Raw genomic sequence first — 27,644 nt, 5'->3', positions numbered from 1 at the left:
ACTCAGGAGCTGTCTGGTCACAACAATAAAATAATTAGTCATATTTATGGACCTCTGTGTTCATCTTTTTATCTCTGTTAATCCCCATGTAACTCTTATCTGGCTGCCCTTCAGGAGGCAGCCTCTGGTTTGGTTCTGCCTCAGCCTTGATGTAGAACTTAGGGCTTTGTAGCATCTCCCCGCAGTGCAAACCTCCTCCATGAAACACTGAGCTAGAGAGATTGTAATAAAGATTTCACGTGGGACTGATAAAAAAGTTTACATCTCACACCACAGAGCAGAGCAAACAATTTAATACAATTTCCCATTTAAAAGTTTTGTTTTCATCCAAGTACCTTATTTAATGACCAAACATTGGGGTTTTTCTCTCTCTCCTTCTCCCTGCCTTTTTTATTTGTTTGTTTCTTGTTTTGTTTTGTTTTTGAAAAAGAATTTATTTTTTATTTTTTTAACGTTTATATTGGAGTATAATTGCTTTACAATGATGTGTTAGTTTCTGCTTTATAACAAAGTGAATCAGTTATACATATACGTATATCCCCATATCTCTTCCCTCTTGCGTCTCCCTCCCTCCCACCCTTCTAGCTGGTCACAAAGCATGGAGCTGATCTCCCTGTGCTATGCGACTGCTTCGCACTAGCTATCTATTTTACATTTGGTACTGTTTATATGTCATATATACACTACCACTCTCTCTCTTTGTCCCAGCTTACCCTTCCCCCTTCCCGTGTCCTCAAGTCCATTCTCTAGTAGGTCTTCGTCTTTATTCCTATCTTGCCCCTAGGTTCTTCATGACCATTTTTTGTTTTGTTTTGTTTTAGATTCCTGCCTTTTATATCTCTGCTGTTGTCAAACAACCAAGCTCTGGCCTCAAATTTGTAAACAATGCTTTGCAAAACAAAAAGCCCTGTAATTATTAGGGTCCTCCCTTTTTATAAAGTGGTTCAACAACCATCTAAACTTAATCCAACTGGTCTCTTGGGGATGTAGGCAGTATCTCTCATTCCACCCTTGTACACACACCCTTTAAGCAGTTAATCCAAGTGCTCATCACCAAAGAGGCTCAGATAATCCTCCATAGCAAATTTTGAGTCAAAGTTATGGGTCTTAGCTCTGTAACAAAGCTATGTATTTACTCAAAACAACTTGTCTGAGTAGTTTCTTCATTAAAAATTTGAACCAAACTTGACAAAAATGCTTTGAATACCCCATTTGATCCTTGCAACAACCTTATCACATATGCAGGAAGAGTATTGCCTTAGTTTACAAATCAGAAAATCAGAGAGATATAGGGACTTGCTCCAAGATATAAAGCTGTTATCTGGTGTAGGATTTGATTCCAGATATATTGATTTCCATCTAGTGCTATTTCCTATTTTGCCACTTTTTTCATAGATGGATGAAAGTAAAATATGTGCTAGATATTAAAAAAGATAACGTCAGAAGTAAATGCCCTGAACTCCAAGGGAAAAAAAAGTGGAAAAGCCATTATTCTAGACTTAAAACCGAACTGGAAAATAACATAGTGTAAATAATAGTAAATGGTCGACAAGTTCATTTGATTAAACATTCTTTCCTGTTATTAATTTATGTAATTTTATGGAGGAAAGGATTTCTATCTAGAGTTTTCACCATTCATTACCAAGGCTTTAGTTTTTGTTGTTTGTTGTTGTTCTTGTCTCATTACTTGGAAGGGCAGTCACCCAGTCATGAGATTAAATCACTAGGCATTTAATTTCCTTATCTAGGAGACACAAGTTTAGTTTCTTTGTCACTATTAATATGCCACTTGGCCTCTGCAATGGAGTCCAGAAGATATCTTAGCTTTATAAATAGCAGCTTAACATATCATATAGACACAAAGACAAGAACATGAAAAAAGGGAGTTTAGGTTTCTTTTATATAAATTTCCAGGAACAAGAACAGTATCAGTTGGATCCTTTTTACTCCAAACCTAATGAGACAGTCTAGGATAGTGGTGAGCTTATGCCACAATGGAATTAGCCTTAATGCCAAGATCACCTTTCCTACCATCTTCAGTGAGTGGCATTGACACTAGTTGATAGATTATGGGAAAACCTGATTAGGTGAAAAAGAAAAAAAAATGGAAAGGGAAAACAGTCACAATAATAATTAATCTTTCCAGGTATTTTTAACCTGGGATCAATTAGAGGATACATAACTCTCTGAAATGACATGCTGAAATGTGTTTCTGCTTTGCTCTGGGGAAGGATTTATACTTTCATGAAATTTTCAGAGGACCTCATAATCCAAAGAAAAGAAAAGCTGCACAGTCTAAGGACTGCCTATGGACCTGGGTCAGCTGACTCAAAGTTCCATCTCTCATTAGCAGATTCCCATCCAACACTTTGCCTGACTCAACCACATTCCCTTTTTTGGGTTGGCATAGTAAAAGCTCATGATAAACAAGTCTCACCAAGTCTTCACTACAGGCATAACATTTAGTGACCAGATGTTGAATCTCCTCTGTTCAGAGGCCTTTTAATTTAGTTGTTTGTGGGCTTCCCTGGTGGCGCAGTGGTTGAAAGTCCGCCTGCCGATGCAAGGGACACGGGTTCGTGCCCCGGTCCGGGAAGATCCCACGTGCCGTGGAGCAGCTGGGCCCGTGGGCCATGGCCGCTGAGCTTGTGCATCCAGAGCCTGTGCTCCGCAACGGGAGAGGCCACGGTAGTGAAAGGTCAGTGTACCACAAAAAACAAACAAAATTTAGTTGTTTTTCTTTGTTTTTGTTTTGGCTTCCATGGCTTTAGCCATGGAAAACTCATAAAATTATACTTTTTTTGGAGAGCACTCTTCTAACTCTAAACTTGTTAATATCCAACTTCCAATCTGATACCCTCACTTGGGTTTCACACAGATACTTAGAATTTAACATATCTAAAACAAAAATCATCATTAGACAATTGCTGAGTAGTACTGTATCATGATTCCCACATTCAGAGTTTTCATATCCCTGCCAACACTCAGCATTATACAGAATTTTAATTTTTGCACATTCGATGGGTGTAAATATTGTTTAACTAGCATTTTTCTAATTACTATCGAGTTTGAGTTATTTGTTTGCATGTCTGTCTCCCAGTGAGACTGTAAGTACTCTGCAGGTAGGGACTGTGGGCTCTTCGTTATCTCCCAAGTTTCCAAAACAGCATGTGGAACATTCTTAAGATCAATGACCTTCTATTTAATAAATGAATAGATGAATGAATTTGTAAGAATCCAGAGATTGCTGAAAAAGTGACCTCTAGTTAAACAGATGTGCTGTATGTACTCAATTGAAGTTAACCAAAGTTAAATATGAATAATTAATACAATTTACTTTTAAAAAGTTATAAGTGAAGTTAGTTTTGGCACCCTTTTGCATAAGTCTAAGTAAATTCAATTTTTTCTCAGTGTGTGGCACAGTGGAAAATGATGTTTTTGAAATCAGGCTTATCTATGTTTGCATCCCAGCTCTGACCTGCATAGTGTGTGACCTAGGGAGGGCAATTTAAACTCTGTGGACAAAATAATACATATTTTATGGGGCTAATTTATAATTTGAATTTAAATATGATAGTGTGTTGCAAGTACCTATCGTTGCATCTGGTATATGGTATACAAGGTGGTAAATAAACAATAACTTATTTTATTATGAGGATTTCATAAAACTTCAAAGTTCAGTTAAAATTGAATCCTCACTTTATTCCACATGAGTCATTTTAAAGGAGAAGTATACTACATATACCCCTGTGCTCTGCAATACCATTCACTAGTTATTGCCATTTTCAGGATGACTGACATTGACATTGAACAACTGCATTGAGGTGATGTTTTTGTTTTTGTTTTAATTAAAGTGTAGTTGGTGTATAATGTTATGTTAGTTTCAGGTGCACAACATAGTGATCCATTAAATACATTACAAAATGATCACCAGGACAAGAACAGTAACTATCTGTCACCAAATGAAATTATTACAGTATTATTGACTATATTCCTGTGTATAATGCTGTATATTACATCCTTATGGCTTATTTTATAACTAGAACTTTGTATCTCTTAATCCTTTTCACCTATTTTCCCTAACTGTCCACTCCTCTTCCCTATGGCAACCACCAGCTTGCTCTCTGTATGTGTAACTCTGTTTCTATTTTGTTTTGTTTTCTGGTTCTTTTGTTTTTTTAGATTCCACTCATTAAGGTATCTGTAATTCTCTGTCTGACTTATTTGACTTAGTGTAATACCCTCTAGGTTCATCCATGTTCTCACAAATGGCATGATTTCATTTTTTAATGGCTGAGCAATATTTCCCATAGTGACCACACCAATTTACATTCCCACCAACAGTGCACAGTGGTTCCTTTTTTTCCACATCCTTCCCAACACTTATTTGTTGTCTTTTAAGTGAAAGCCATTCTGACAGGAGTGAGGTGGTACATCATTGTGGGTTTGTTTTGCATTTTTTGAGGATTAGTGATGTTGAGCATCTTTTCATGCCTCTGTTGGCTACCTGTATGTCTTCTTTGGAAAACTGCCCATTTTAAAAATTGGAATTGTTTGTTGTTTTGATATTGAATTGTGTCATTTCTTTATATAATTTTAATATTAACCCCTTATAGAATATATGATTTTTTTAAAAGTTTTTAGCCATGCCACGTGGCATGTGGGAACTTAGTTCCCTGACCAGGGATTGAACCTGTGCCCCCTGCATTGGAACCACAGAGTCTTAACTACTGAACCGCCAGGGAAGTCCTAGAATATATGATTTGAAAATATTTTCTCCCATTCAGTAGGTTGCCTTTCATTGTGTTGGCAGTTCCCTTGCTCTCACTAAAAGTAAAGTTTTTAGTTTCATGTAGTCCCATTTGCTTATTTTTTGCTTTTTTGTCCCTTGCAAAAGGTGATAGACCCTCCCCAAATTGCTAAGACTGATGTTAAAGAGCATACTGCCTGTTTTCTTCTACCAGTTTTATGGTTTCCAGTCTTACATTTAATCTTTAATCCATTTTGAATATATTTTTATATATATTGTAAGAAAATGGTCCAGTTTGATCATTATACATGTAGCTGTCTAGTTTTCCCAACATCATTTATTGAACAGGCTGTCTTTTCCCTACTTTATATTCTTGCCTTGTCTGCCATAGATTAATTACCCATATAAGTGTGGGTTCACTTCTGGGTTTCTATTCTGTTCCATTGATCAATGTGTCTGTTTTTATGCCAGTACCATACTGTTTTGATAACTATAGCTTTGTAGATAGTTTGAGTACAAAGAACATAACACCTCCAACTTTGTTCTTTATTCTCAAGATTGCTTTGGCTATCAGTCTTTTGTTGCTCCATACAAATTTTAGAATCATTTGTTTTAGTTCTGTGAAAAGTGCCATTGGTATTTTGATATGGGTTGCATTGAATCTATAGGTCTCCTTGGGTACTATGGTCATTTTAACAATATTGATTCTTCCAATAATGAACAAGGTATATTTTTCCAACTGTTTGTGTCTTCTTCGATTTCTTTCATCATTGTCATATAGTTTTCCAAGTACAAATCTTTTACCCTCTTATACCTAGGATTTATTCCTAGGTATTTTATTCTTTTTGATGCAATTGTAAATGGGATTATGTTCTTAATTTCTATCTCTGATAGTTTGTTGTTAATGTATAGAAATTCAACAAATTTCTATATTAATATTGTATCCTGCAACTTTACTGAATTCATTGATGAGTTCTAATAGTTTTTTGGTGCCACCTTTAGGATTTTCTATGTATAGTATCACGTTATATGCAGACAGTGACAGTTTTTCTTTTCCCATTCCAATTTGGATACATTTTATTGCTTTTCCTTGTCTCATTGCTGTGAATAGGAATTCCATTGCTATGTTGAATAAAAGTAGTGAAAGTGGGCATCCTTGTCTGGTTCCTGATCTTAGGGCTCTTTCAGCTTAACACCATTGAGTGTGACATTGGCTGTGGGTTTGTGGCCTTTATTATGTTGAGATATGTTCCCACTCTACCAACTTTGTAGAGAGGTTTTATCATAAATACATGTTGAATTTTGTAAAAATCTTTTTCTGCATCTATGGAGATGATCATATGGTTTTCATACTTCAGTTTGTCAATGTGGTGTGTCATGTTAATTGATTTTGGATATTAAACCATCCTTATATCCCTGCAATAAATCCTACTTGATCATGGTTTATGACCCTTTTAATATATTGTTGAATTCATTTTGTAGAGGATTTTTGCATCTATATCCATCAGTGATATTAGCCTGTAATTTTTGTGTGTGTGCATGTGGTGTTTTTGTCTAGTTTTGGCATCAGGGTGGTGCTGGCCTTGTAGAATGAGTTCTGAAGCATTCCTTTCTCTTTAATACTTTTGGGAAACTTTGAGAAGGATAAGTAGTAAGTCTTATTTAAATGTTTTGTAGGATTCACTTGTGAAACCATCTGGTCCTGAAATTTTGTTTGTTGGGAGTTTTTTGATTACTGATTTAATTTCAGCAGTAGCAATGGTTTGTTCATATTTTCTATTTCTTCCTGATTCAGTCTTGGAAGATTTTATGTTTCTAGGGATCTATCCATTTCTTCTAGGTTGTCCAATTTGTTGGCATATAATTTTTTATAGTCACCTCTTAGAATATTTTGTATTTCATAGTGTTGGTTGTAACTTCTCCTCATTCATTTCTGATTTTATTTAATTGAGCCTTCTCTCTTTATTTCTTAAATGAGTCTTGCTAAAGGTTTATCAATTTTTTTTTATCTTTTCAAAGAACCAACTCTTAGATTCATTGATCTTTTCTAATTTTTTAAACTCTATTTCATTTATGTGCAACCTGATTTATTATTTTCTGCCTTCTACTAACTTTGGACCTTGTTTGTTCTTTCTCTAGTTTTTTTTAAAATATAAGATTAGATTGCATAATTGAGATTTTTCTTATTTCCTGAGGTAGGCTTGTTTTGCTATAAACTTCCCTGTTAGAATTGCCTTTGCTCTGACCCATTGATTTTTGGAATGTTGTGTTTCCATTTTTGTCTCCAGGCAGTTTTAGTCCTCTTTGATTTCTTCAATGAGCCATTGGTTGTTTAGTAACATGTTGTTTAAACTCTACATATTTTTTTTCCAGCTTTTTTCTTGGAGTTGATTTCTAGACTCATAAAGTTGTGGTCAGAAAAGGTGCTTGATATGATTTCAATCTTCTTAAATTTTTTGAGACGTTTTTGTTGCCTAACGTGTGATCTTTCCTGGAGAATGTTCCCTGTGCATTTGACAAGAATGTGTATTCTGCTGTTTCTGAGTGAATGTCCTGTATATATATATTAAGGCCATCTGGTCTAAGGTGTCATTTAATGCCAATGTTTCCTTATTGATTTTCTGTCTAAATGATCTAACCATTGATGTAAGTGGGGTGTTGAAGTCCTCTACTATTGCATTACTGGCAATATCTCCCTTTATGTTTGTTAATATTTGCTTATATATTTAGGTGTTGGGTGCATACATACTTAAAAATGTTATATGTCCTTCTTGGATTGATTCCGATATCATTATGTTATGTCCTTCTTTGTCTCTTGTAGGCTTTGTTTTAAAGTCCATTTTTTCTGATATATGTATTGCTACCCTGGATTTCTTTTTGTTTCCATTTGCATAGAATACCATTTTTTCATCCCCTCAACTTCAGTCTGTGTGTGTCTTTGGCTTTGAAGTACTTCTCTTGTAAACAGCATATATATATATGTGTGTGTGTGTCTTTTTAATATATACATTGTCACCATATGTCTTTTGATTGAGCCTTTAGTCCACTTACATTTAAAGTAATTATTGATAAGTTTGTACTTATTACCATTTTGTTAATTGTTTTCTTGTTATTTTTGTTGTTCTTATTTTTTATTTTCTTCTTCTCTTGCTCTCTTCCCTTGTGATTTGATGACTTTCTTTAGCATTATGTTTACATTCCTTTATCCTTATTTTTTGTATAATTATTATCTGTTTTTGGTTTGTGGTTACCATGAGGTTCCTATATAACAACCTATGTATATAGCAGTCAACTTTAAGTTGATAGTTGCTTAAGTTTGAGCATGTTCTAAAAGCACTACATTTTTACTCCTTACACCCAACATTTTATGTTTTTGATGTCATCTTTAACACCTTTTTATATGAGAAACTAACACAACATTGTAAAGCAATTATTTTGTGTATTCCTTAACTAATCATTGTTGATATGTATGATTTTACTAGCTTTGTCTTTTAACCTTCATACTATATATAGGTGGTTGATCCACTACCTTTACTATATTTTTGCCTTTACCAAGGATATTTTTACTTTCATATTTTTTATATTTCTAGTACAGTCTATTTTTTCTGTTTAAAAAAGTCCCCTTTGACATTTTTTGGGGAGTTCATTTTAGTGGCTGTGAAATCCTTTAATATTTGCTTGTCTGGGAAACTCTTTATTTCTCCTTCAATTCCTAATAACCTTGCCAGATAGAGTATTTTGGCTGTAAGGTGTTTTTGTTTGTTTGTTTTCTCCATTAAGTACTTTGCATATGTCATGCCATTCTCTCTGGCGTGTAAAGTTTTTGCAGGAAAGTCAGCTGATAGTCTTATGGGGCTCCCTTGTTTGTAACAAATTGTTTTTCTCTTGCTGATTTGAAGAGTTTCCCTTTAACTTTTGACATTTTAATTATAATGTGTCTTTGACTGGATCTCTTTGATTTCATCTTACTTAGGACTCTCTGCTTCCTGGACATGGGGTTCTATTTCCTTCCCCAGGTTAGGAAAAGTGAAGTTCCCTAAAGTTTTTAGCCATTATTTGTCCAAATAGGTTTTCTGTCCCTTTCTTTCTCTCTTCTCCTCCTGGGAGCCCTATAATGTGAAATTTAGTATGCTTGATATTATTATAATGTTCCTTAGACCATCCTCAGTCTTTTTGATTTTGTTTTTCTTTTTGCTGTTCTGATTTGGTGAATTCTACTAGCCTGTTTTCCAGATTGCTTATTTTTTCTCCTGCATCATATAATCTGCTGCTGGTTCCCTCTAGTTTATTTTTTATTTCTGTTATTGTATTCTTCGGCTCTGATTACTTTTAAAATATTTTTTCTTTGTTGAAGTTCTCACTGTTTTCCTCCATTTTTCTCAGTTCCATGAGTATCTTAATGATCATTACTTTGAACTTCTTATATGGAAGATTGCTTATTTCTGTTTTGTTTAGTTATTTTTCTGAGTTTTTATCTTATTCTTTTGTTAGAAACACATCCCTTTGTCTCTTAATTTTTCCTAACTCTGTGTTTGTTTCTATGTATTAGGTAAATTAGCTACATCTCCCTGTCTTTAAGGAGTGGCTTTGTGTAGAAGGTGTCCTGTGTGGCTCAGTAGCACATTCCCCTCTGGGCACCAGAGCTAGGTGCTCCAGATATGTCCCCTGTGTTCTTCTGCATGTGTTCTCCTGTTGTCTGGGCCTCGCTTGCTGTGGTTGCACTAGTGTGCAGAGCTGGCTCCTGGTCTGCCTGGCTGTAAGGCTTGGTGGCAACTGTTGTATTTACTCTAGTGTGCAGTGCCAGCCCTAGAGGCAGTATTCACTTTGGAGGAGCTCCTGTGGGACTAGCAAGACACTGGGCCACTTTGAAGAGGCTTTAGTGCCAGGCAGAATTGGTGTGGTGTATGGTCACTTTGGAGAGGCTCCATTGCCAGCTAAGAGCACCTGAAAGGACTGGCAGGGTGTGGGTCCACTTTGGAGGAGCTTTGCTGCCAGCCAAGGGTGCATGTCAGGTCTGTCAGGGCAAGGGGGCCACTTTGGGCAGGCTCCACTGCCAAATGAGGATAGCAGCTGGGTCTGGCAGAATGGGGGGCACTTTGGAGGGGTGCCGATTCTGTTGGGTCCACAGGTGAGCTTGGGATGAGATGAATGCTACTAACAGGTTAGTTGGGGAGATTCAGAAATGGTTCCTCTCAGTACCAGGCCATGTAGGTCGAGGATGATACACACACACACACACACACACACACACACACACACACACACACACACAAACTGGTGCCCACCAGGTGCTCCATTCCCAGAGAAAGTTTCAACAGACCCATGCCCCTTGGGCACATGCACTTAGACTTAGTCAGTGAGTCTCCATCATGTCATTTTTCAGACTGCTGCCTCTGTGCTGGGACTAGGAGCAAGTCTGGTTTTGCATGCATGCTTTAAGAGCAGAGTCTTGGTTTCCTATATTCCTCTGACTCACCTGGAGGTAAGACCCTCTGGTTTTCAAAGCCAGATACTATGGGGCTCATCTTCTCAGTGCAAGTCCCCTGAGCTGGGGAGCCCAATATGGGATTCAGATCCTTTGGTCTTCAGGGAGAACCTCCAAGGCTGTGATATCCCTCCCACTGATGGACTGCAGCACTGCAGGTATGAGTCTCGGCCAGACCATGTCTCTGCCCCTCCTGGCCATCTCAGAGTGGCTTTTCCTTTTTATCTTTAGTTGTGGAAAAACTTTTCTGTTAGTACTCATGTTATTCTCAGAGATAGTTTCTCTATATGAAGTAGTAATTATGGTTTGTGTTCATGGGAAGAGGCAAGCCCAGGATCTCCCTACTCCATCTTGTCCCACCCTCCTCCAAGGTGCTGGTTTTTGAATCACCTGTTTCTGACAATGAAAAAGCTGAGGGTCTTATAAATTTATTTTTTGCTAATAAATTTTTTCCTTTAAGGGAACACAATTATCAGTATTGTGATTACAGTTGTTTTTTACTTAAATCAACTTTGTACAATTTATTGAGTGTCTGTTGAGTGTACTATGTTTAGTATTACATGTTTCTATCAGTTTTGTTACAGTAATGCTTCATAGCAAGCCACTCGAAACTCAGTGGCCTAAGACAACAAATCATTTATTCTCTTACCCACATTTAGGAGTTGACTAGGATTTGGCTAGACTAAGGTCTTAACTGTACTTCTTTTCAGCTACACATTGTGTTGAGATCTATTCCATATATCTCTCATTCACATTAGACCAGTGGACTACACAGGACATGCTTATCTTGTGGCAATAGCAGAGGTTTAAGAGAGCAAACCAAACTACACAAACATAGTGATATTTGGGAATTTATCTGTGACAAAACTAGCAGTAGTGTAACTAATACAATAGACTTAATGAAGCAAGTAATAATAGAAATAGGCAAAATTTCAATAGAGAGAAAGCAAATTGACTTTAATTGAATACTTATCTATAGGCACTTCATTGAAGTTAATTGTATTTATTCCTAAAAACAACCCTGTTAAGTGGGTTTTTTATTCTCATTTTAAAAGTGATGAAACAGAGGCTCAGAGATATTACATGACCCGTCAATGTCAACAAGCTAGTGGTGGGGCTAAGATTAGAAATCAGGTCACCAGAGCCTATGCTTTCTCTAAATATAGGGGAAAAGTGAATTTCAAAGTTCAGAATAAGATTAGCAAAAGCTTGGAAGTAGAAAAACACATTCATTTATTTGGGCATTGACAGCTAATCCTTTTTGGATTACAAGCCAAAAACACAGAATACAAGACTATTCAGATTGGATAGCAGGTTAATTTGTATATAATTTTGTATAGGCCCTGAGGAACCACTGAACATAAAGGTAATAGTTCAGAGATATGCTTTGGAAAGACTACTTCATCAGGTTATATGGAAAACTGGGCAACATTTGGAGCTGTTCAGACAACTCAGAAAGTCATCACAACAATTGAGGTAAGTAGTAATGAGGACTAACCTAAATTGGTGAGGTGGAAACAGAAAAAAGAGAATGACATGGAGGGCACCAACCAAGAAGAACAAGTAATTTATTGGCATCCAGTTGGATATGGGTAATGAAAGAGAGGAAAGAGCCAACCATGACTCCAGTATGTTGAGAAGGGATAACTAGATGAATGGTGATGCCATTAACAGATGTAGAAAAAGCAGGATGAAGAGTTGAATATGTGGGAAAATAATGAGCTATGTTCTGGACATGTTGAATTTGAGAAGATAATTTGAAATACCTGACACTGTTCAGAAAGCTTAGAGTAAGCTGTCAATGAGAATACATTCTTATCTTCTTTCATACTGATAGAATTGTAGCTAGAATTGTAGCAATACATTCCTCAAGTCCCTTGGAATTATCTCACATGAATAAATTCCCCCAAATATTATGTGAGCAGAAGTAATTTATGCCTCTTTTAGACTTCTATATGTGTGCCTCCATGCTCTGTAGGCTTGAAAAGATGATGATCAGAGCCACAATGTTGAAGATGGTAGAGCTACTATCAATTGCTAATCCTGTGAAACACCCTCTCTAGAATATTTCATGAGAAAGATATAAACTTGTATAGTTCTTAAGCCACTGAATTTTTTGATTCTTTTGTTAGATCACCCTTTCTATTATCTAGAATTTGTAACTTCAAGCCATATTCTGACCATAAGAGAAATCCAAACTATGTGACATTTTCTTAGCAGTTAAGCTTGAAATCTGCCATCCTTGGATGTTGTGGTAAAGTGTTTGGTAAGTCAATTGCCTGTGATAAATTTGAAGGCAGGATGAATGCTTACTAGGCCTAAAACTTTAAGGGAAGTGTTTGTAAAGAGTCAAAATTTCCTGTGTTGTCTGCTCCATGATGCTTTTAGCAAGGTATATATAGCAGGGAAAAAAATGAACTTAATCAAGAATTGGTAGGTTTGCCAGCAGAGATTAAATGGAAGAGAAATTTCTTTTGGGACCTTGCAGGTTTAGAAAAACTTTTGTACCTCATATGTCAAGAGAGAGGACTTTTGTTGCTCAAACGTCTCTCATGAAGATTTTTCAAGCAAAGGGACCTAGCCCTGCTGCAAAAGAGCAGATTGAGGTATGGACTTCTCAGTCAAGCCTATACTCAAATGGTCTCAATGGATGCAAATTAAAGTAAAATTGAGGCCTGGGAGAAAGAGAGCAAGGAAACAATGTTAGCCTATGTGCTATGTTTAGAAAAGAACTTATGTTGGCACATGAAGTTGATAGGAAACAAATATATCAACAGATTTCTAAATTTTTGAGGAGATTATTTTGCCAAAGAAACCATGAGCCTAGTCTAATAAACTTTGTGACGATTCAAGTCATAAACTTTGGGCTTCCAAACTTGCCTGACTATCCCTCAGGGAAGGCATAGTCCCTAGTAGTCATTATGGATATGACATAGGAAGTAATAGTCAAAAACCCTATTCCTGTCAGAGAATCAAGTCAATGTCCATGGAAAACAAATGGGCGAGGAAGTTTTTCCAAGAAAACAGAACTGAGGTTTAATTGAAGAACTTCCTCTACCGTCAGGGCAGGGGTCCTTACAATGCCTACTCCAGTATGAGTTTATCGTTTCTTTCAATGCCTACTCCTTCTGCTACCTTCTTCTCTCCTTTATTTTTCACAGAAATTTTACCCCCAATAAATGTCTTGCATGCCTGAATCCACATTGACATCTTTTTCTGGGAGAACTGTGTCAATGATACCAGCAATGACCTAAGAAACCAGGTTGTATGTAAGATGGAGCTTGAGGACTGACTCACTCACTGCCTAGCTGTCAAGAGGAACTCCATCTCATGTAGATGTCAGGCATGGAAAAGCCTGTCACAAAGTGATAGGTCAATGGCTGAAACTTTTACCAATACTGATCTGGTAAAAAGTCTGGTGTAAAGACCTCGATAGTGAGATGATTCAGGAATTTCAAAAGTGTGGCTGGAACAATATCTAGAGGAACAGGGCAGTTGGCTGGTTATCAGTAAGTTGTATTGATGCTTAACAGAGGTATATTGAAAAAAATGAGAGTAGTTAAAAAGATTATGTATGAGAGCCACAGGGCTCTTGGCCCTTATTTCATGTAGTGGAAGAGTGGGCACAACTGAGGAGTAAGATCAGACCTTAAAATAAGAGCTCCAGAGAATTTTAAATGCTCAGTCCAGAGAGATCTGTTATGTTAAGGTCAGGGCCCTGGTTGGGAAAACCTAGGAACACTGAAATACATGATAGGGTTATCTGGGGGCTGCCACCCTAAGAAATTTGGCTTAGAACCCAGAGCTTGATGAAGTAGCCAACCTCTTCCTAATAAGAGCTAGAACTTCCCCAATATGGGAATACAATATAGATTTCTCTCCTCTGCAAGTCAACAGCATTACCCCCATCTCTTTTGCTGGCTTTCAGGCCAATTCTTAGGATTGAATCTCAGCATAACCCCGGTGGAGATGGGCTGAGCCTAATAAGCAAGAGAAGATTATATCCCCAAAGAACCTGCAAGAATAAGCTAGCATGCTTATAGCAGGAGATAAAGAATTATGTCTGGGATTTGATTTTAAGGGTGCTTGATTAAGGGGTTCATAAATAATATTGAATAAGCAAGAGTTCACTAACTTGGAAGCACTTTCTCAGGACACAGAATTTAACTTCTTGACAAGTTATGCTAGGAGTTAGGGAAAATTTACTCCTAGGGTGGCTCTTAGAACTTAGAGAAAGTGATGGTCCACAAGGAGTGAAATAGAAATGCCTGAATTGTCTTGGCAAGTGGTAGAAGAAGAAATGGAAAGGCTCAGGGAGTGAACATTCTGATATGGATATATTTTGTGAGGCCAGAGAACTCACCAAAGAATTATTCATAAGTCCAGAGGATACGACATTCACCAAGGCTGTCAGGGATGTGCTGGTGTAAAGGCACAAGCTTCACTAATAAGTTCAATGGTTACTTTTCCCTAAAGACTAGGTATAATGATAGGAAAAGCAGTCACAGAGCTGGATTCCTTTATGGCTATAGGGATGATAGAGCCCCAAAATAATAGAGGACAATTGGCAGTGCTTATTCACCAGGAGCCAGTCAGGTACAATTGCCATCACAACTGGTAATGTCAAGGGTGCTTGACCACAGAGTTGTGGAGGTGCTTAAAAGAGCATGGTATCCCAAGGGGCAGAACAAATGGACAACCAACAAGGATGCTACGTAATATCTACAATCAGAAGAAGGCAGGAATGGAGAAACAGGAAGTTGAGGGCTAGTGTCACTTCCTGAACCTGAGTCAATTTTCAGATCTGGAATCCACTGAATAAAGACATGGCTGGGTTGTCAGGGGTAAGATTCTATAATACTGTGGCAATTCTACCCTAAAAGGACCTACAGCCAGTAGTGTGCTGGAGCTGACTCTTGCCAGGTCCAAGGAGTTGAAACATGCATCTCTTTGCAGATCTTTGATGGAAGCCTAAAACTGGCCATGGTGGGAATATTTACACCCTGGAAATCAGCAAACATTATGAAAGAGGTTGTTCTCCCTCTCCCCACTACCCATCCCCAGAGGGCTAATTGTTAAAATATTTATCAGTACATCACTGTCTATAGCCATTTACTTAGATCACTGTGTACTGCAAACATGCTTACAGGAGACAGGTGATAAATGGAATCTTGGATAAAGTCTGGTTTACATTGGGTTGGTGGGCATTTCCTAGTCCCCAAATTGATAACAAGGATTAAAATTCTTGGCAACTTAAGTAACCACCATATTAAGTCCTTGGCCTATGGGGTAATAGTTGTCATAGTGGGGAAGGCAAGTGGAAGTCGCTGAAACTGGTTCCTCCTGCCCTCCTGGCCAATGTAGTAAATTAAAAACAACAATTTATCACAGGAGTTGGCTGACATTAGTATCACCAGTAAAGACCTAAAGGCTGCAGGGTGGTGGTATCTATCATATTTCCATTTAATTCACTGGTCCAACCCCTAAACAGACCAGATGTGTTGAAGATGATTGTAGACTACTTCAAGCTCAAAAAAGTAGTAGCCCAAATTGCAGCTTACTTGATGAATACAGAATCATTACTGTAACAGATTAAGAAGGTCTCAGATGTATGGTACGTGGCTTTTGATTTAGCAAATGCAGTTTTTCTTTTTCTGAAAACAGTTCATATTTTCATTCAGTTTTGCCCTGGGGCTATGTTAACTCCCTCATGCTTGGCCATAATATAGTCTGAAGACTCTGGGCCAGTTGGACATTCTGGAGTATATGATATTGATTTATTAAATCCATGACCACAGACTGACTAGGCAAAATGAGCAAGAGCTGGTTAGCATGGTGGAGACCTTTGTAAGAAACATGTACCCCTAAGGGTGATAAATAACCCTGTGGAAATTCAGGAACTGGCTACTTCAGTAAAGATTTAGGAGCATTATCAGGGACATGCTAGTGTATCTCCTCTGAAATAAAAGACCTATCACTGCATCTTGCATTTCCTGTTATAATTAAGTAAGCATAGCACCCACTAGGCCTCTTTGAGTGGTGAAGGCAATACATTCTAAACCTGGGAATACTTCTATGATCCATATACCTACTGGCAGTGTTGAATGGGACCAAAACAGGTAAAGACTCTGTAGCAGGCTTAACTGCAAATGCAATCCAGCAGACCTTTTGATGTTAAGGTTTCATGGGTAGAAAAAGATTTAGGGTAGAGTTAATGGTAAGCCCCAGTGGGAAAACCACAATGCAGGCTCTGCTTCTAGAGCAGAACCATGCCACCTGCAGCAGAGAGTTATACACCTTTCTAATAATAGCTTCTGGGATGTCGCTGGGCCCTACTGAAACAGAATACTTGGGCTTAGAGTACTATGTGACTCTCTGTCCAGAACTACTGACTATTAGTAGAGTTTTGCTGAAATTAAATCATAAGATTCATTTTGGTGCAGCATTAGTCCATCATAAGAATAAAATGAAATTGTGCCCATCCCCCCAGCCCCCGACCCCAACCTCACAGGAGGAATTTGTGTTTCCTGTTCTGACAGCTCTAGGCTATGCAGGTTTAGTGATCCTGATCTGTGAAGGGAGCATACTCTTGCCAGGGAACACAACAAAGATCTAATTGAAATACAAGATATGATTGCACTTTGGATTCTTTGTGTATAAGAAATGATTGCTTCTGATAAACAGGAGGAAGTAGGGTTGCTTATACGTAATGGAGGTAAGGAATAATACATGTGGGGCCTAGATAATCCAATTGGACATCTTTTGGTTCTCCCACACCAATTGTAACTACCCATGTCAATTATAAATGCCATGCCATTTGTAATTGTAACACATGCAGCAACTCTGGCTTAAGAAGGATAATATTACCAAGATCCCAGACCACTTAAGAATGAGGGTTTGAGTCACACCACCTAGTATATCCCAAAGTCCTGCAACAATGTAATTGAAAGAGAAATTTAGAATGGATACTGGAGGAGGGGGAAGTTGAGTACCTGTGTGGCCCTGACACTAACTGAACCAATGGGTGCTATAGTTCTGAAGTTCATTCTACTAACTTCCACTTCTAAATTTCCCCTCAGGTGGAGATGTCCACAAGAACCATAAAGGAGCTTCTCCTGAACAAGTATAGATTTGTGGATCATTGCAGTGCAAGGGGGTAGACTGTGCAAGCCAGTGAAGGTGCGTTGCTTAGATCTCTAGGAGAGTCTACAGCAAAGACGGTCGTTGGGTGGCAGTCTCCAGCCAACACAACTTTGAGTATTCTGCAGTTTTAAAACTGAGACACATGCTCCCCAGGGATACTTCTAGCCATTGACTGAGCATGCTGGGGAGACCACAACTAGGTCATTTCATAACCTCCTCAGGTAGAGTTATATGCTGCCTCTTCTTGTCTCCTGTTGTACCTTCCAGCTTCCTGTTACTATACCCCCAGCGAGACTCCAGCAAATATGGAAAAAAAATCAGTATAAAGAGAAAAATAACTGTTGTTAGCATTTTGATGTTTTCTCAGTCTTTGCATATTGATGTATTTTTTCTAGTTTTTTATTTTCTATATATGAATTTGTACACAAATATTAAATGAATATTTTCACCTGACATCTACAGTTTTGTGCCATGCAGGTTTTCACTTAACCTCAGATGGTGAAAATTTAGCTGTTAAATATTCTTTGTTTTCAAATTTTCAAAAAAATTATTTAAGAAGTTGTGATTATTGCTTTTGAGGAGAAGGAAGTAACTTTGAAAGGAATATGAGTTATTAGAAGGGAGAGGGAAAAATATTTTAAGATGATAAAAGAAACTGGAAAATAGGTAAGGATTGGAATAGAGGAAGCAATGTCCTGCCACTTAGCGATGGTGCCTTGAGGAGGAAAGACATGAAAAGGGACAGCCATATAATTTACCTAGGGATGCTGAACTGTATGCTTTACAATTCTTGACCTTGGTAAATATTCCTGTTTCAAACATACAGTCCAGAGCAAAGACCCTCTGGTCTTTTAGACACTGTAGGTTTTGAAAATGAGGGTGATCATGGTGGCCATAATGGACAAGAGGCTAGAGGTCCTTCCTCTTCCATCCAAGCACCATGGACCAGGCACTTCTTTGACTTGTACTATCTTGGGAGATCCAGTTAAGACTGGAATGGAGTTTCTTGTCAAATGAATGATGTGAGAAAATCAGATTTAATTTGACTGAAAGAAAATAATGGACCCTATCTTTCAAACTTGCATTTAGAGACCAGGATTTATACCCACTATAATCTTAATTCCTAAACCAATCCAGCTACCTCCTAAACCAAGGTCCCACTTTAGAGACCTCCAGCTACTTCCAGTCTGTTCCCATACCTTGAAAATTTTTTACATTATTTCTACAGTTCTGTAAATTACATTTCTCTTAACCACTTCACAACTCTTCACAAGTAAATTGTATGGTGAAGATTTTTATTAGTAAACAAAAGATAAGGTACCTAAATTAATTTAAGTATATTATTATTTTAAATCCATTAGATTTCTTAGAGTTGTCTATATTGGATGGAGGTGGTGGTGAGAGGGAAAGATTAAGCTCAGTATTCTCAGCATAAATCTATCTCCCATACTGATCTTCGTTTCAGCTAGAGTAAGAGAATCATTGTTGAAAGCAGTGGCTATTGGAGTTGCATAAAATGATCAGAAGACCTAGGGTAAATAGCAACCTTCCTCTTGGGACTATACTTGGGCAGCACAGGCAGTCCTGATTCAGTCAGTGCGTTGGCTGAGCACAAAGACTCTCTGATCCCATGCTGGGGGAGAACAGCATTCTGTCCTCTGGGAACACTGTACACACCATCTGTAAGAGTTTACCAAACTAAGGCACACATGAAATTCAGTCCATTTGCCCAATCAAAGAGGCAGCAGACAGAGATGAAAAGAAAAAGGGTTGAGATTAGATGAACATAGGCAGAATACCTGTGGGTGAAGCCTTGGACTTGCTACCTAGCCACGCACTCTCAACTTCAGTATCTTTGTTTGTAAAATGAGAATAATCACATTTGCCTTGCAGGATTGAATACTTGGAAAAGTAAATGAGACACAAAGATAATGTGCCACGTGCAGGGCATAGTATATAGATAATAAATATTATTCAGAATTAAGTGCTAGTCATCTTTAAGAAATAATAATAGTGATAATAACATTTTGAAAATTGACTGTATGATGATAGATACTGTGGTGAGCACTTTATAATTCACATAAATTCCATGAGCTAAGTACTATTATTGCATTGATTTCACAGATTAGTGATTTGAAGCACAAGAGAAGTTAAATAATTTTCCTGGCATCCTATAACTAATAAGACTTCAAACCCAGGTATTCTGCCTCTAGATCTTATGCTATTAAATACCATGTCAGATAGTAATGACTCTTTCCTTCACAAAAAAAAAGTAGAAAGGGGTTAAATCTTAAACCCATAGAAAGTACCTTATTATTCCCGATCTTAAATTTAACATTCAATGGAAGCTCTTCCTTTGAAGCCCAAAGGGAGTATTGAAATGCACTTTGGATTTGGAATCAAAAGACCTGTAAACACTTTCCAGTTTGGGTACTTACTGTAGGTCACTTTACATACTTGAGTTTCTTCATATATGAATGGAAATAATCGCCATCTTGCTGAGAGGTATCAATGAGGATATAGATGTGAAAGCACCTTATAAATACAAATGCCTCGCGAATGTTAGTTTCCATTAGTAAAAGAGTATAATTATACTTACTTTAAAAAAATCTAAAATTGAAATAAGAATTACAGTACTTTCTATTCTATTTGAAAAATGAAGCAAAATATTTTATTGCACTTCAGTATGTAACACACACCAATTTAAAAATATTTTATAATATCCAAATTTCTAGAACCATTTTAATATTACAAAATTCACATGGATGAAAACAAAGAATGATGCCACACAGTAATGCATTTTTCTTTATTATTACAGGATGTTTCATATGAGAGGATAAGAAACAACAGGTGTCCAGTATTCTGAAGGATGCCATTATGGAGTTGCCTAGGTGATTCACTTGGATGTATTATCATGTTATACCTCATATTCTTTTGGAGTAAGTAGAAATGAGAAAGATGTGATAAGCCTTTTGAAAAGAAACTTGCATCATCATCACTATAATCAGGAATGTGAAAAGATTTATTTATTCATCATTTTTTCATGATTTATTCAAAGATGTTAGACATGTCCTACTTATTGCACTGTACTAAGTGTTGAAAGAGATGTATCTAAAAACATTCAGGGCTTCCCTGGTGGCGCAGTGGTTGAGAATCCGCCTGCCGATGCAGGAGACACGGGTTCGTGCCTTGGTCCGGGAAGATCCCACATGCCGCAGAGCAACTAAGCCCGTGAGCCATGGCCGCTAGGCCTGCGTGTCCGGAGCCTGTGCTCCGCAACGGGAGAGGCCACAACAGTGAGAGGCCCGCATACCGCAAAAAAAAAAAATAAATAAATAAATAAATAAATAAATAAAAATAAAAACATTCAATCTGGTTGAAAATACAGGATATATACATGTGACATAAATAACATTGTAGAAGGATGTATTAAGTGACAAAGTGATATAGCTAGTAAGTACAAAGAGAGTTCATAGAAGGGAGAAATTGACAAGAACAAGACAGTCTGGGAAATCTTACAGGAGTGACTTACAAAGACTGGAGATCAGAACTGTCTTTGGCTTTGCAGTTTTCTTGACAGAAACATGTTGGACTAATGATAAGGAACATCCAGATAAATGATTGAATAGGTGGAGTATGTTTGACTACAGAGCTTTGAATGTAGCCTGAGGAGTTGAAATGTATTCTGAGTGGCAGAAGCGTGGAGGAACAGAGGCCCTCTAACCACTCAGAAGTCAGACTTCAATGGTAGAAGGTAACTCTTCAGTTTTCTGTGAGCTCTAGACCCCAAATATATAAATTACAAAAAGAGTTCACCATTGTGTATCAGAAAAACAACTGACAGTGGTTTTATACATATAGGCATGTGTTTTTGCTTGCTTGTTTTTCATGTAACAAAAAGGCCACAAGGAGACACAAGCAGCCAGGGCCGGTATGAAGATACAATGATGCCACCAGGACTTGGCTGTGTCTCACTGTTCCACCATCCTTACCATGAGGCTTTTGTCCTTGGGGTGACAAGATAGCAGCTGTATTGCCATACAATCAGGAAAAAGAGCAAATAAAATGGATAAAAACATGTGCAATGAAAATCTGCCACTTAAAATGCTTTTTCCTGAAAATTCTACCCATTTAATCCCTTTTTACATTAATTAGCTAGAATGAAGTTACAAGGCCAGTCCTAATTGCAAGTTCAGGTGGAAAGTGACATTTTTAGCTGGACTAGTTGCTGCCAAAAGCAAAATTGAAGGTTGTTTGCAAGGAAGAAGAGAACCACTGTTTATACAGATTATTAGAGTGTCTTCTCATTGGATGCTCGGATCAGAAGGCAATGATGAAGATATGAAATATTTTCTTAATATCTCTTTTAAAGTTGTGTCTGTTTTATATGGCAACTCTTAGATGTAAGTGAGAAAAAGCCTAAGTGGATTTTTTTTTAGTTCTATCAGCTGAGTAGTTTTGTGTATATTCCCTACAGATTCTGATATTACCATTATCAGTCTAACTTTTCTTTTTATCCTGTCTTTTTCTGACACTTCAAAAGCTATATTATGGGAAAGTTTTAACAATCGGAGTTAAGAGATGCCAGTCGGATGCTGTTTTAAACCAATATTTCATAATTTCTTAGGTTTTAATTTTATTTTTTGATCTAAACAGAGTTTTTTTTTTTTTTTTTTTTCGGTATGCGGGCCTCTCACTGTTGCGGAGCGCAGGCTCAGTGGCCATGGCTCACGGGCCCAGCCGCTCTGCGGCATGCGGGATCTTCCCGGATCAGGGCACGAACCCGTGTCCCCTGCATCGTCAGGCGGATTCTCAACCACTGCACCACCAGGGAAGCCCTAAACAGGGTATTTTAAACCTTGTTTATGGGTATTTGTTTTAATGTGAGTTCTTATTTCTAGTTTTATGGCCTCTTGCTTAATTTACTTTTTTTGGTTTTTTTTCTTCCTTGAAGATATTTCCAAGCATTTTTTTCTCTCCTCTTAAACATAGTAAGCCTAGCTATTTTATAACTATAAATTTTGATAACTCCACTATCTCAAGTTTTTGTGAGTTGGTTTTAGAGATCTTTTATTTCTGCTGGTTCTTGGTCCTTATGTGCTGCCCTCTGGGCCATTCTGTTGATATGTATGCAGGCCACAAATCTACATAAGAGGTATTTTACTTTCAATTCACTCTGAAGATGGAACACTTTGGAAGTTATATCAGACCTTGGCTAGTTTGAAGGGGATTAATTACCTTGGGCTAACTTTGGCTTTTGTACTCCTTCCCTGCAAATCCATCAAAACTTATTTTGCAAATGACCTCAAGGAAAAAGTGGCTTAGTAAACTAGGCTTCCTCTTTTGAGCTTCGAGATTTGGGCAAAATTATTCCTTATTGTATCATTAGGGCATTGATACTTTAAGATATATTTTTCTTTTTCTTTTTTCATTTGCCTTCAGTGAGATGGTTGGCTCAAATTGCCTAGACCACATTTACCAGAAGTTAAAATCCTACTTCTCTATTACAAATCCTTTTTCTCCCTCCCTCCCTTCCTCCCTCCATTTGTTTTCCTCCAACCCTTCCTTTTTCTTTTTTCCTATTTTTGAAAAATTTTGATTTAGCACCTACTATTCTCAGTCACTTCTTCTGTTACTGTTTATATTTATCTGACATGTATATAATTTATTTTATTTTTAACATATTTGTGATTTTGTTTTTGCAGTTGTAATTAGCATATGGATTGTTATTCTTTAAGCCGGTATGGCTGTATTTTTCTTTAAGATGTTTATAATTTTATATTTAATACCATAATACTCTGCTGATTTTGGAGGCAGACATAATTCTTCATTTTTAGCTATTTGTTCTTGTGCAGATTAATTAACCCTATTCACTCTCATTTTCTTCATCTCTTTTAGTAAGCATAATAAAAGTACTTTCTTCATACGATTAGAGAATTAAACAAAATAGTATATTTAAATATTTGTGAGATAAACATATTTAATCTGTTGTTATGGTTGTTGTCTTTATTAATTATAAGAAGGGTTAACCCCCTTACACTTAATTGATATATTTTCCTTTATTTTTGTCATATATTTTATATCTTTAAAAATATTTTTTGATATCTGTTTGTTTTCTGTCCTTTGTTTAATATACACACATATAGTGATTTATAGGAACAAATTCTGAGTTAAGCCTACATGTTTTACATGTTTACATGTAAAACATACATAATTTATAATGTACTACAACACACAATAAAATGAATGTATTTAATTAACTAACTGAATTAGAAATTTAATAGTGTGGGTCTAAATTTAAAATGCATAGAAAGAGATAGAGTGATAAAATTTCTATCCTTTTTTCCTGACCACTTAATTCCTCTTTATAAAGGCAACTAGTTTTTCAGTTTTCTTTTGTATCATTCAATATATTATTTTATGTATTTTTAATTATATATATTTTATAGTTTTTACATTATATATTTCAATTATATATACTGCTTTTTCTTTTTTCCCTCCTTTTATACAAATAATCACATACGGCTTTATTTAACAATATGTTAGAATTTGTTACATATTAACATAAAAGATTATCCTTGAATCATTTTCTGTGAATTCTCTGAATTCTATTGTACAGATAGATCATAGTTTATTTAACTATTTGCCAATTTAAGGACATTCAGGTTGATTCCAACCTTGTCCTTATATAGTACAAACTATGTTTCAATAAGCAACTTTGTACATCTGACATTTCTCACATAAGCAAACTAATTTTAGGTAAAATCCTTACAAATGGAACTGCTGCCTCATGGAAATTGCCCTTCATAGAGATCATATCAATCTACAGTTACTAGCAATGTATATATTAGAATGCCTGTTTCTCTGTTGTAGTCTGTACTCTGTTGCTGACAGTATTATCGAATATTTTCATCTCTGCCAGTCTGAGGTGAAAAATGGCATCTGAGTGTAGTTTTATTTAATCTTATGATTTTTTTTTTTTTTTTTTTTTTTGGCGGTACGCGGGCCTCTCGCTGTTGTGGCCTCTCCCTTTGCGGAGCACAGGCTCCGGACGTTCAGGCTCAGCGGCCATGGCTCATGGGCCCAGCTGCTCCGTGGCATGTGGGATCTTCCCAGACCGGGGCATGAACCCGTGTTCCCTGCATTGGCAGGCAGACTCTCAACCACTGCGCCACCAGGGAAGCCCTAATCTTATGATCTTGATGTCAAAAAAATGAATGAAACAATAACTTTTGACTTCTTTTTACACAAGCCAAAATTCAACTCTTCTTGCCCTCTCTACCACTGAGATTATTAATTAAAATATCCCACTCTCACTTATTCACAGTATGTCTGCTCTTTGAATTTACAGAACCTACAGTCTTTTGATCATTCAATTTTCTCTTATCCATCAGCCTTTTCCTGTTTCTACTTTCCTCCCTATCAATCTTTGAATCCTTCACACATTAATTTAATCACTTATTTGCCATACTGTGCTTCTACTATACCCATGTCACAAACTCAAAATCTCTAATTAGCCAACTGTCCATCTCTGTGTGAGCACTTGGGCAGCTAGCTGGACACTGCTGTGAAAAATCATGGCAACAGGGCAACCAATGCCACATTATCAGACATGGCTGTCTAGTCCCATCTGAGCCCTCAAGGCTGCCAATAATTTATTCAAGTACCTCATTCTTTCATTTCAGAATGACTATCTCAAACATTTTTCATTTTTGTCAGACCTACAACACTCCTCACCAATACTTTTCATTTTCCATAAAAGATGCCACCTTTCATCTTTCAGATAAAAGAGAAACTTTCATTCAGAAAGTCCCTCAGTTTTATACCATCAAGTCTATACAGATCTCATCCATATCCTCTTCACTTCCAACATAACAGGAAGGAGGAATATCAATGTCTCTTATGTAAGACCTATTTCTTTACCTTTACTCTTAAATATTTGTCTTCTTGCCCTCTCAAGGAAATTTCACTATAGAGTATTTTCTTTGTCAAGTCAGCTTTTCTCTATACTGATCTTTTGCATCAATATTTAAACATGCATCAGTCACTCTTACTTCAATAAACAAAGAAACTTCTGCTCTGAACTCCCCTTTTCCCCTCGATGAGTTGAAATCTTGAAAGGGTTTTGAACATGAACTATGCTGTTTCTATTTGCCTACTTGCTTTCTTTCCCACTCCCTTCTCATTAATCTGCTCCAATTTTACCACCTCCCACATCTTCATGGGAATTTCTCTCCCAGATTTCTAACAACTTCCTTGTGCTAATTGAAAGAATACTATTTTTGTTTTTATCTTACTTGACCTCAACTGCATTTGACACTATCAATCATTTCCTCCTTTTTGAAAATTTCCTCCAGATTTCTATGACACACATTCTGCTAGTATTCCTCCCTACTTCCTGAGTATTCCTTCTCAGTTCTACTTTTCCTCTCCACTTTCTCTGGTCATCCCTTAAGCACATAGATTCTCCCCAGCAGTCTTCCCTAGGCCCTTCTATCTTCTCACACTTTACTCCTGAATTACAAAAGAAGGCCAGCTCAACCTGCCCCAAATTGAACTCTTGATTCATCTACCCTCCTTCTCTTCAGTCTTTCCTATTTCAGTAAGTAAAACCACCATGTACCTGAAAGCTCAAGCCAGAATCTTGGTAAGCACCACCAAATTCTGACAAATTTTACCTTTAAAATATCTTTAAAATCTATCCATTTATATCCACCCAACCTGTCTTCATCATTTTCTTCTCTTTATCTTGACTACTGCAATGACCTCATAGCTGATCCCCTTTTGGTCATTCATGCCTATCTTCATCTGTGTTCCACTCAGAAGCCAGAATGATCTTCCTAAAGTGCGAACGTGATCATGTAACTTTCCTGCTTAAAATGCTTCAGTAACTTCTCAATTTCCCCTGGGATCATGTTTAAGGTTTTTAAATTGGCTTATGAGACTATGTGTCCTACCCCTATTTGCCTCTTGCCTCCTTTCAAACCAGTCTCCCCTTCAGTCTTGCTGCTCTATATAGAATGTACCATGTTCTGTATTTTGTCCTCAGATCTTAAAATATACTTACCCACTGAAATGACACAATCTTCACCTCCTGCCCTGCCTTCTCCATTTCACCTAGATGACTAACTACCTCTTATCCTCCAAATCTTCTTTTATAGTTTATGTGCTTGGGAATGTTTTTTCTGACAAGCCCTTCTCACTTCACTCACTTCCACCATTCTAGATTAGGGCCGTTTTTAATGTTCTCCTTTGGCATCGGTTCTTGCCTTTTATTAATATTCATTACACTTATATTTATTTTTGTAGCCTTTGGAGGCAGTTGCTTATGTACACAGGCTTTTAGATCTCCATGAATATACTGGACTTTTCAAAGTTCCCTGTAGTAATCTAGTTCTCCAGGATTCCTGTCCAGCTACTGGTTTGCCCCATCTGAATTTACAACCTTGGACCCTTGGATGTTGCCAGCAGGTTACTATTGTTTCCATAATCCCCTGAGGGACACCCCATCCCTCCAACCATGAGCTGAGGTCTGAGTCAAATCAAATAGCCACTACTCTCTGAATAGAGATTTTTCAGAGAGGTGAAAATTTGGACAAAATACTGACTGTGCTCTGAGAATAGTAATTTTCATGGACCTCCATAAACAGTCAGAGCTATTTCTATTTTCTGCAATGCTGTCAGCTTTTGGCTACTATGCCACTGAACTGGGGAGGAAAGATGGATAGGAATAGCTCCAAGTTAAAGTGTCACAAAGGCTACTGTCTTACCAAGGTTTAGTAGATTCTTGGATAGACAATTTTCAGTTCATTCTGTAGGTTGAGTTAATTGCCAGAGTTCTAAAATGGTTCATTTAAGTTGTTTTGTTTGTGTTTTCCTTGTTTTAGAGTAGTTGAGTAGTTCACTGAGGTCCTCATTCTTCCATGATGAAAGGTGATTTGCTTGTATTTATTTTTAATGCTTGTATATCTGATTAGGTTCTAGGTTTCTTTTCTCTCTTACTCCCTCTCTCCATTCCTCCCTTCCTCCCTCCCTCCCTGCCTGCCAGAAATACAGTGTTTACCATATGGCAGGTGCTAATTTAGGTGCTGGGAACATAATAGTAAAGAAACCTGACCAGGTCCTTGGCCATTGTATTATTCACTGATTTATCACCTCTATGGAGGATAGGGTTTTGGCATATGGTAGATGCTAAATAAATAACTGATGAAGACCACATTGTCTCAGGTCCTGTTTATAACTTTCTTTCCCATTGTCAACCAGTTA

The 27,644-nt window shown here is 37.2% G+C and overlaps 1 long non-coding RNA gene across 2 annotated transcripts in view; it reads left to right on the top strand.

Annotated features, from left to right (window-relative positions):
* The window catches only part of LOC136794509 (uncharacterized), a 104,428-nt gene that overhangs the window by 14,163 nt on the left and 62,621 nt on the right, over window positions 1-27,644 (top strand). Inside the window, exons 2-3 of one of the 2 annotated variants that reach the window (XR_010841413.1) lie at window positions 11,576-11,711; window positions 20,197-20,269. This is a non-coding gene — a long non-coding RNA (uncharacterized lncRNA). Of the gene's footprint in view, window positions 1-11,575; window positions 11,712-20,196; window positions 20,318-27,644 lie in introns of both variants that reach the window. The other variant, XR_010841414.1, reaches the window with a different exon arrangement.

Source organism: Kogia breviceps, chromosome 7, assembly GCF_026419965.1.
Source record: "Kogia breviceps isolate mKogBre1 chromosome 7, mKogBre1 haplotype 1, whole genome shotgun sequence".
NCBI classification, from domain to species: domain Eukaryota; kingdom Metazoa; phylum Chordata; class Mammalia; order Artiodactyla; family Physeteridae; genus Kogia; species Kogia breviceps.
This window is presented reverse-complemented; position numbering and strand designations above follow the sequence as displayed.